At 31.0% G+C, this 11,367-nt stretch overlaps 1 protein-coding gene across 1 annotated transcript in view; it reads left to right on the forward strand.

Moving 5' to 3' along the window:
* The first annotated feature begins 4,436 nt into the window (after positions 1-4,436).
* Positions 4,437-11,367, forward strand: part of LOC112682613 — an 8,018-nt gene continuing 1,087 nt past the window's right edge. The window contains exon 1 of the mRNA XM_025553258.1: positions 4,437-4,466. The gene's annotated coding sequence lies outside the window, so the exon portion shown is untranslated. The remainder of the gene's footprint in view (positions 4,467-11,367) is intronic.

The following is an 11,367-nucleotide window of genomic DNA, read 5'->3' on the forward strand; positions in this document are numbered from 1 at the left end:
GATAAATAGTTTTACGTATATTATTAATTTACTAACAACATCAGAATAATTATTCTAAATATTTAACATTTTTAATACATATTTTTCGAATGAACTTTTCATTGAATATTTGTGCTCTTTCTTCTGTTTTTTAATTTAATTTTTTTTTTATAATATATCTGGATTGTATTTTTGACTATTTTTGGCGAGAATACTAAATATAACAATACTAAATTACTTTATTTAGTAAGGTGCAAATAATATAAAATGAAAATACTATTAATTCATAATTTCTTTCAGTTATTTAAAAAATTAATATTTAACAATTTTTTATCTAGATAAAAACATTATTATCTTTATCTGTATCTAGATAACTTTTTATAATATATCTTTATCTTATCTAGATAACATTATTGTTATATGGACTCAACACTGGTTGTCCATATCTCACTAAATCACTTTTAAAAATATTTCAATTTTACATAGTAACAGTATCATTTCAATGAATCCACAAATTATTTGAAATTCCTTTTCTAGACCCATTATTATTACATAATAAAGTTTTTCGAAAATACGGGATTCTTTATTCAGTTATAATGTAATTAACTTTTTTCTGTTTTATATATTAGTTCTCAGAACGATTGTTCTTGGTTTATTAATTTATTTATTTATTGATTTTTCTTTTTTTCTCTTTTTTTTGTTTTCTTTTTTTCATTTATACATTGTTTATATAGTTGTAATCGTCGAGCTGTAACAATTTTAACAATAAAAGTTAATAAAGAAATCTATGTACTCGTATGAGTACACAGCGCATTTGAAACATGATTGTTGAATCCGCATTGATTGCATACGAGTGTGTTAAATAAAAGGGATAATTTGAATTTATTCAGTATCTGTCGATATTGCAATTCGGTGATTATATTATTATTACCATTGCGTTCCTGTGTCCAAAGATTATTAATATATATATACATAAATATATATATATATATATATATATATGTGTGTGTGTGTGTGTGTGTACACGCAGAGAAAAAAAAATGAAAAAAAAACTTTCAAACGTCTCGTACCGTACAATCGATAAAATTAATTGGCGTTTATTTCCCCTCCTGTAGAGTCGTCGTCGACGTACACCGTTTTCCCGTTACACGCCGTGGCGCGCGTGCGCATATTCTCACAGAATTATTATTCCCACCGCGTGTTAATTAAAGTTTGAAAACCGGAGGATTTAGAGGAATAAGCAAGTCGACTATAGATTTCGGTATGAATGTTCGTTGGTCGAGCGGGCAAGGGCGGGTACCGCGATTCGAAAATATGGAAATCGTGCACTAAGGTGTACGGCGAAATGTGCACATGCAACATTAATTAATCCAAATCGACGGTCTTGTGTACGCGGCGGGTTAGAATATGCATAATAGCGTAGCATTCCTTTTTTTTATAACCGGTACATTATAGAGATTATTTATTATTTTTTTTTTCTAATTACGCCATGACAATTAATTTTCGTTTCCAACCGTCGTGTCGCGCGAGCACACGATATTTTTGAAAGCGATTTGACGACGTAATAATAAACCGTTTTCAATCGCCGCCGTCCAGAAGAAAAGCTCCGCACTATTTACCACACAAAAACGCCACCAAAGCTAAGTGTTATATTAGCTCATATTAAAATCGAAATGTCTACATCGAAACCGAATCGAAATGACAAGTATGCAGGGATATTAGGTATCGCGGAACATCCGTTAGATCAAGGGCTGGAAAAAATGTTTTTCATTTGTTTTATAAAATCGTTTTAACCTTGATTAGTATATGATTACTGAAGTTTCAGCCAAATATTCGCATATGCCACCCACCGCCTTCTAAACGGTGAATTCCGATTTCAATAACAATACCAGCTTCTCATGTCCGCCTCCTTATCTCGTAAAATGAATGCCGTTAAAAATCTTATTGCTCAAGGTCAATCTTATAAATCACCCATATAGAGGGACTATATTAGAACGCCGATGGAGCGGAGATTGCGAATCCATACAAGAATAATAATTCAAAAATAAGTGCAAGCTATCGCAGGATACGATATTAATCATTTTCAATTATTTCCAAGTTTTATTTTTCCTTACGCTTAGATAAACTAGCGAGGAAATCGAAAAAGGACTCATTTTTGTGTTCAATTCCTGTCTGAAAAATATGCTGCCTGAAACTTTCGGTAAAGATTTACAACCCAAAAAGTGTCCTCAGAAAAATAAAAATATCGTTGCATAACCAATGGCTTTTCACGGGATCCAATATTATTTATAAAACACGAACACCCACGCCAGCCAATTTATTCAATTCCATTGCTGGATTGTTTTGTAATATTTTTTTGTCTTTCGTAATTGGAATAATTTATATACGTCAATCACATACTGTGTTTGTTGTAATTTTTTCCACATATTGTTTCAAATCACTGGTTCCCAAACTGGGAAGCGCGCCCCTCTTGAGGGGCGTATATTCAATGCTGGGTTAGGCGCAAACATTTATTACAAAATACAATTTTTATTAATTTTATTAATTCTGAATATTGTGTAGTTTATTTGTACACAAAGAATGGTGATCGATTTTTTTTCGATTTATAGGAGAGGGAGGTGCGAGATTTTTAAAAATCTACAAATGGGGTGTAAAATAAAAGAGGTTGGGAACCAATGTTTTAAATAAATGTTGAAATAAAAATAATTAAAAATAAAATCAGTTTAATGAATGATTAAATAAAAATAATATCGAGAATAATAATTACTGCTATGTTAACTTATATCAAATGCTTAACGTTGAATAGAACCAAATACAATTTAAAGACGTTCTGTGTATACGAGTAAATCGAAACTATTACATAAATTAGTCGAGAGAAAAGTTTATTTGAATAGATAAATATTAAACGGATTATTTTGCTTATTAAACAAAGTTTCAAATTACGTAGTGTACGTGTATAAATTACATTTGAATAGGTTAGTAAGTTATACGACTTAAATTGTATTTCCTTGAATAGTATTCTCGAGTTCGAACAGGTACGTGAAATAAATAAATAAAATTGCGCGCAGCAAACATTAGTCGGAATTTAAATCGTCGTATAAGTGGATACTCACACGGCTCATATCATTAAATACAACACAACTTCAATAATCACTTTACGAAAACAATCGTTATTAAATTGAACGAACTCAAAAAAGCATTCGAAATAAGTTCACAAATCGCATCGGTTATTATTAATAAATCATATGCTATAAATGTATAATGTTAACTTGATAGTTTTACATTATTCTCCTGTCTCCACGGATCTTGATACGTTACAGTTCACATTTTCACATGTATAATTCGTGTCACACTTGTCTGTTTTGCGTTAATCACATAAAAATAAAAATTCGAAAATGACATGAAATAAGAGTTGTATTAGCCGATTGCAAGCGATACGTAAATCAATTTTATACGTAATCTTTTCCGTAAAGGAAAATCTAAAGTCGTTTTTCTTTTCTCTCCTCGGAACCCGGTTCTATTTTCATGAACGTTCTTCGAACAGCGGGTGGATTGAAATCAACTCAACAAAAATACAAGCAAATAATTTAAGTCATCATAATCTAATCAATAGTCATGGAAGGATTTGATTGAAAGTCAACTTCTCGTTGGTACACAATTTACGTTATTGCGACATTCGTTAAAAGGATATTAAATGTGTTCACTGTGCAGCTTAAAAAAAACATAAAAGCACAGCGGAAACAAGAACGCTAACCACACATCATTCACGAGAATTTAAACCAGGGACTGAGACCGGATCGAAAAGAATCGGTTACGGAACCTATAACCTAGTGTAAATAAAAGAACCGAAAATAACCGTTACCTGTATTTTATATTTTTAATAGATTCTAATCAATACCGAAATCTATTCATAATACCAAAAGAATACCGGTTTTTTAAGGGTTTTTTACTGTTTTCAAGTTCCTATTGAAATTGAAAGAAATTACTCTTTGAACTAAAAATATATTATTTAGAAACAATAATTACATTTAATAATTTATATTATACAGTATTTACGCAGTTATATTCGGCCGTCGACCAATGAATATAATATTATTGTCTATTAATAATATTAATATATTACTATATATTATGTTTATGTTACACGATAATGTCGATAACGTATCATTTCTGCGGACACATAAGTTATTTTTACAATTACAAAAATGACACTGGGTTTTTGAAGTGTTTATTTTTATTACATATCTACACATTAAACACAGTACAAACGCATATCGAATTATCGTCATTATCGAATATCGGTGATCAGTAGTGAATTTGCTATATTTGCTATTCAGTCGCCGACACGTGAACACGTAGTCTCCTTTATTTAAAAGTATCAAATTAAAATTATGGGCTATCATACCGTGTTATGCGTTTATAAATATTTTGTTTACGATAAGAAATCCAACGAGTCAGTTTGTTTAAGTTGTAATGGAAAAATAAAAGTGAGTAGTTACACATTTTTGTTTCATTTAATTTTAATTTAAGTTTAAAATAATTGACAAAAGAATTATAATAATATGGTAATAAAATGGTAGGTAATTATGTAATATTCAAGTAAATAGTCAAGACGACATTATCTTTATAGTTTATATCTATACCATCAACTATAATAGTGTAGTCTTGAGTAATTTATTCAGGTCCAACTCGCTATTATGTTAAAAATACCCAATGTGAATATTATATAATTATCTACAAAATAAAAAATAGTACCTATGATTTTACCAGTAATTGCTCTTTACCTGTACGTGTAGCTTTTAAATAATATTTTAATTTTAAATAATATTTATTTTGATTAATTTAATTTGTATATTGTATTCCTTAAATATTTATATTTTGAAAATGTAATTGATATAGCTAGATTAGCTATTGATAGCTAGGTAGTCAGATATTATATAAATATTTATAAATATGTACTTATAATTTTAAAAGGGAAAGCATGGAACACATTTGAAAATGCACCTGATTACTCACCAGGATATATATGAGGAGATTCTGGTTAAAGATACAAAAATAAAAAAATCTACCCAGAATAACACATCTGTTATCAAAGCACATGAGAAACTTATTTTTCTATATCCGAGGTTAAAGTTAACATTAATATGAACACTTTAATCGGCGCCTGCAAATACTTAACATCAGTATACAATATATATTCTTGTATTAAAATTTCTAGTTTGAAAAAATAATGTATAAAAATAAAGGTTAAGAACCGGTTAGAACCGAAACCTAAATTTTAAAACTCTTAAAATCCCGAAATTTAACCTAAACCCCTAAAAAAATATTTTAAAAACCCGAACCCTTTCCTAAACTGTTAAAACCATTAAGGTCTCAGTCCCACAAATACACAATAACAGAGTTTAAAAATATAATTGTATTGTGCGGATAACAGTTGGGCTTTATGGGATATAAACATTATGTACAGCATATAAGCTGTGGAAAATCAAACATTTCGTAACGTCCAAAGGGAGACTGTTCAATAGAATATCTGCTTCTTTTTTCTCTCTAAATATTATTTGATTCGTTTGTTTAACGTATCTCGACAGCAAAAAATTTATCAGTAACTTAAAACGACATTAAGTTAGTGCGTTACGAGCCATATAAATCCAAAATTAAATTATTATTGCACGTATCTTTGATTGTTTAACTGTAAATTATGTTTTTAAACAAAAGTTAAATATGGTAAATAAATCTATTTAATATACCTGAGCTAAAGTTTTCAATTTCCAGGAATAATAATAAAATGGCTTGATAATACGATTTTTGTTTGTAAATGTCTCGGATATCTAATGGCTTTGTAAGACCTGCTTTAGTTTGGAATCAGCAATATTATAGTTGTCTCCGTCGATATCTCGCATATTACAATGAAATCAGATTTTCGTACTTTTTATGAAGTTTTTACTCGAGCTGATGATAGGCATTATAAAAATAAATTAAAATAAACGAATGAAAGAAAATAGTATTGAAACCGATTTAGAAGTTATTCTCAATAATTAATGTACTATACATATTTTATATTTATTAAAATATACATTCAATGTGTTCCTGCAGGTACTAAACGTATACAGAATATTATTTATAATAAATTGCATATCGATATTTGTTACTTAATAATATACAAAACAATTGTCAAACATTTAAAATCACTATCACTCTCAATTCAAGTTGTTTGAATTTAAAAATATTCGATATGATGATAAGAGAGTTTACGGCATCTAGCAAGACTATAGTCTTTATTACTTCAAATATTAATCAACATATAATACATGTATAAAAGTATGGGACACAATACTTATACATATATTATTATTTCACTATTTTATATTCGTTTCATAATATAATTTATCATATAATGAGGTTAGGTATATATCACGTTTATTCTGAAAAAAAAAACAAATATATATTAATTTCGTTTGACTTAAAGGGAAACCGTTTAAGTTTAAGTTTTTTTGGAAATATTGTTCACGATATTTAATTTTCAATTATTTTTTGGTGTAGTTCGATGCAAAATATAAAGCAGTTGTTCTCCACATTTTTTCATGACACTAGAATCAAACACCGCTCACCCTAACATCAAAATAATAAACAATCTTAACTGAATATTTTAGAATAATTCTTTTACCAAAAAAAAAAAAAAAAAAAAATACAATTGGTGGTACGCAGAAAAATAATAAGTATACACTTTATTTGAGTTTCAGAGGGTTCAATAAACATATTGAACACTTTAAAGTTTAAATTGGTAAATTAAAAAAAAAACAATAAGTGCAAAAATAATAATGATTTGTAAAAAACTATTGAGAAATTTTATCCTGGTGATTTTAATAAAGTTGGAAAATTCGAGGAATGATGGTGGAAAAAGAGTGTTTTATATTGTCTTTTGAATATATAGAGCTATAACACTACATAGCAACTGTAGAATAACTGACTAATGACCGATTTATTCGATAAGACAATCAATAACACAACTTCGTTGCAAGTCAAAATACTGCAAGTGTTTATCAGACCTAAAGATTCAATATAAATAATAAAAAGATTTAAACAGTGAGGTATGCTGTTTACACGACAGTTGCGGCAATAATATTAATTTATTCAAAATAAATTATTTTCTTGTTTCTTTTCCCCCTTTTCCCGTGAAGATTTCGTGTCACCCCTACGCTGGGTCCATGCCACCCCAGTTAAGAACCACTGCCATAAATGTCACTTCAGTTACACGTTCAGTTACACGTCAGTTGAAACTGATCTTGATCACGCACGATTAATTAATCATATGACAATTATTAGGAATATTTAAGACACTATATTTCACAAGAATATCACAAACATCTAATGGTGGGGGATCATTCATCCAATCCAGTATGTTAAAAAATTCACAAGCTCATAACATTTGTTCGTTTGCACAAATATTTGAATGGCGATAATAACTATTTTGTTAAAAGCTATTATTTGTTTATTCACTGTTAGTAGTTCTTTCGACTTCACTCGGTAAAAATATTTCCATCGTAACAATATACGTAGGTGAATACTACGACAGTGAGTTTAATAAAATAATCTTTTTAACAAACAAAATTTACTTGGAACGATGTTTCAAAACATTTTTGCAATACCTTAAAAATCGATGCAGCAACATCTTTATATCAGATTAAATTATTACAGCATATTTTATTATTTACATTAATGATTTTTATAATAATAAATAACAACAGCTTAATGAATTCTCAAACCGTGAAAAATATATAACAAGCACAAGTAAACTTTTTTACTAAACGAAAAAAATACAAGGAACTTGAACTCTATGTGTCGCTTTAGTCACATGCGAAACAATATTGTATACCTTGATTCACATCAAAAGTTTCACGATGTAATTGATGTATAATCAGAAGTTAGAATAAACAAATTTATTTGTTATTCTCAATACCAAAATGTTCTTAAAATTACCTACTGTATTTTGTGTTTCTGAGCTTGCAATCGTTTTACAATTATTTTTCATAGGTAATGTGGTAAATTCATAGATAATCGTATACCTTGAAATTTTAATGTTCGTTGGAATTTATTGTTTTTAAACCAATAACACCTGTTGGAAAATGTGTGTGTAAAACTATGTGATATGGGTAAACTTGTTACATTTCTTTTCTTTTTTTTATGACTGCAAGAGAAAAATAATTGACGTGTTATAAATTTTGCTGATAATAATAAATTGCAGAAATCACTTTACACTGTATGACAAAAACAGATCGCGTTTAAAAAAGATAAACTACAAGAACCTTATCATCGATAACAAAAAAACTATTCTAGGACCAAAGTAGCGGAAAAATAAAAGTAAAACATAAAATATGTGAATAGCGATACATTTAATTTTTTGTTAAACAATAATGTATGGGTAATACCCATTGGGTATTTTATGTATTGTAGGTTTGTCACAGATTTGATATACCTCAATTTATAAGTAATGGCCTTAATATAAATGTAGTATGTTATTAAACTTGATAAATGAAACATGATGCAATACTTTGGTGTTATTCTTTTACACGTCCCTTACATATTTTTATTTGGATCGGTTTTATTACACGTTAAATTCCTTCCAATTGTTGTTGATCTTCAAATTAATTTATTATGACGTTTGATTCTCTAAAATAATAAATGTTTATAATCAATATTATGCTACTTGAGAAAATATATTTTTAAATATATTAAAATATATTAATATTGTTCGGTCCTGTTACATATCAACAATAAGGCGCAGTTGGTAACACTACCACGTGTCCTGGCGTGGACGAGTTGGTAACGCGTATAGTGATCGTATATGTTTTCTCCTTCGCCGCCAACACAGGAGTGTAAACCACGATCTAAACTGCGTGTTATTTATTCACTTTTTCGTGTGTCTGTGTGTTTTGTGGTTGTATTCCGGATGTACGTGCGCCTTCGTCGCCATTTTTTCTTTCACCTTCGTTTTTGAACATGTGATACGTGCGCCTTCGTCGCCGTTAGTTAAATGCGCCTTCGTCGCCTTTTTTGGATTATAATACGACGCCTTCGTCGTCGTATACGCAATACGTGCACCTTCGTCGTTTAGTAAGTGAACTATACTTGGTGAAACTTAATTTAGTGTGGACGTGGATAATTTCGGATACCAGTCATCGTGGCACCGTTTGGAGACAAGTCAACCTTTTAATTATTTTTATGAAAACAAATATATTTGTCCTGTGCGCCCATTGAGGACATTTATTTTATATTTATTTTATACATTATACGTTGCTTCTCCCCCTTTTGCCTTTTAGTTAATAAGCTTATTCAATGTTCTTATTCAATATTTATTTAAGTTAATCTAATAAGATTTTGTATTTGATAAACCAATTGCTGATCATTTTATTATATCCCTCCTCCTTCATCCTTTAATTTTCCATCTATACGTGTGGCAATCGACCGGATTCTTCCGTTGCGATAAGCTCTCGTAATATACACCTGCGAGAATTTCGCGCGCACATTTTTGGTCCTTCGAGCCGGATATTTGCCGAGATAATATATTTGGAAAATGGGTAAGCCCAAGACTGATACAGCTAAAAAGGAGTTGACACGCACGCGTGCTGTGCGTGATCAAACGGTCAAGTCTATCCATAGCATACATTCGATGGCTGTCAAAGTCAATAATAATGGTGCGTTAATTGAAGATTTGGCAGTTCGCATGGATAAATTAGAAACTTTATTCAAATTATTTCAAGAACAACAAAATATGATTTTGGATGTCCTAATAGAACTCAATATCGTGGATGAATTTTCCGTTGATTCAGACGTAACAACCTCCACAGAAGAGTTGTACTACAACACTTGTGCTATAGCCGCTAAATTACTCAGTGTTAAACCAATGAATAGTTCTGTGTTAAACGCCCCGCCTATATCGACTTCCACGTCTTCCGTTTTAGCATTACCTAAAATCGATTTGCCTAAATATGATGGTAACTTAATTCAATGGAGACCTTTCCGTGATAAGTTTGTATCCTTAGTACGCCGAAATGACAATCTAAGTAAAATTGACCAATTTCATTACTTATTATCTTGTCTATCTGGTCCGGCATTGTCTTGTATCAGTTCATTACCACTCACCGGCAGTAATTATGATATTGCCTGGAAGACATTAATGAATCGTTACGACAATCAATGTTTATTGGCTTCAGCCCATTTGGATAAATTATTTTCATTTCGCCCAATGGTTGCAGAATCATTGCCGTCTCTTCTCAACTTCATTAATATTTTTCAAGAAAATGTGGCCGCGATTACTGCGCTTGGTGTAGACAATCTATCTGACTTTATGTTATTTTATATTGGGTCGCGGTTATTGGACCCGATTACTCGACAATTGTTCGAAGCCAGTGTTTCGCAGGAAACTATTCCTACTTTTGATTCTTTGCTTACGTTCGTTCATCACCGTTGTAGAATCCTGGAGAATACCAAAGGTCCAGACAATGATCGAACCGAAAAGAAACACACACGACTCAAGGATTATAAGACAACCAGGTCATCTCTTACCACTACATCAACTAGCAAAAAGAGGTCCAATCCAAAATGTCCATGTTGTACAGGAGAACATTTTGTGTACCGTTGTCAAGTTTTCAAGGATCTTCCAATACAAAAACTACGGGATACAGCGTTGTCAACAAAATTGTGTTTTTTATGTTTGAGTCCTTCACATACGGCAAAAGCATGCAAATCTAAATGGTCATGTTCGGTATGTAAAAAACGACACCATTCTCTACTTCATCAAGATTCCATCTCGTCATGTGTTGTACAAGGAAACGATCCTATTCAAAGCACTTCACAAGATAACATTACTAAGTTCTCTGGGTTGCCATGCGTCACTTCCACGGTCGTGTTGGGAACCGCCATAGTTCGTATGCGTGACTGCCGTGGTGATTATCAAACCGTTCGTGTATTATTGGATAGCGGATCACAAGTATCAGCCATGACCATGCGATGTGTATTAAAGCTAGGCCTTCCCAGACGCAGATGTCAAATAGGCATAGTTGGTTTATCAAAGAAATCAATAGATAACGTAAAAGGGATTACCAGTTGTCACTTTGTACCATGGCAACAACATGAACCTTCGTTCTGTAGTTCTGACATCATTATTTTACCTCAGATTATCAATAACATGCCTTCTATGCCATTACCACCTTGTGTTCGTCAGTCTTACGGTCATCTATCATTGGCTGACCCTTCATTTGATGTTCCCTCATCTATAGATATGCTCATTGGTGAAGATTTGCTTCCTCACATAATGAAGCCCCGAGCCGACATTTAACAACGTCAAGGTTTGCCGTCAGCGGTGGATTCTTTCTTGGGATGGGTTGTTTT

Source organism: Sipha flava, unplaced genomic scaffold, assembly GCF_003268045.1.
Source record: "Sipha flava isolate LNK unplaced genomic scaffold, YSA_version1 207_pilon_pilon, whole genome shotgun sequence".
NCBI classification, from domain to species: Eukaryota; Metazoa; Arthropoda; class Insecta; order Hemiptera; family Aphididae; genus Sipha; species Sipha flava.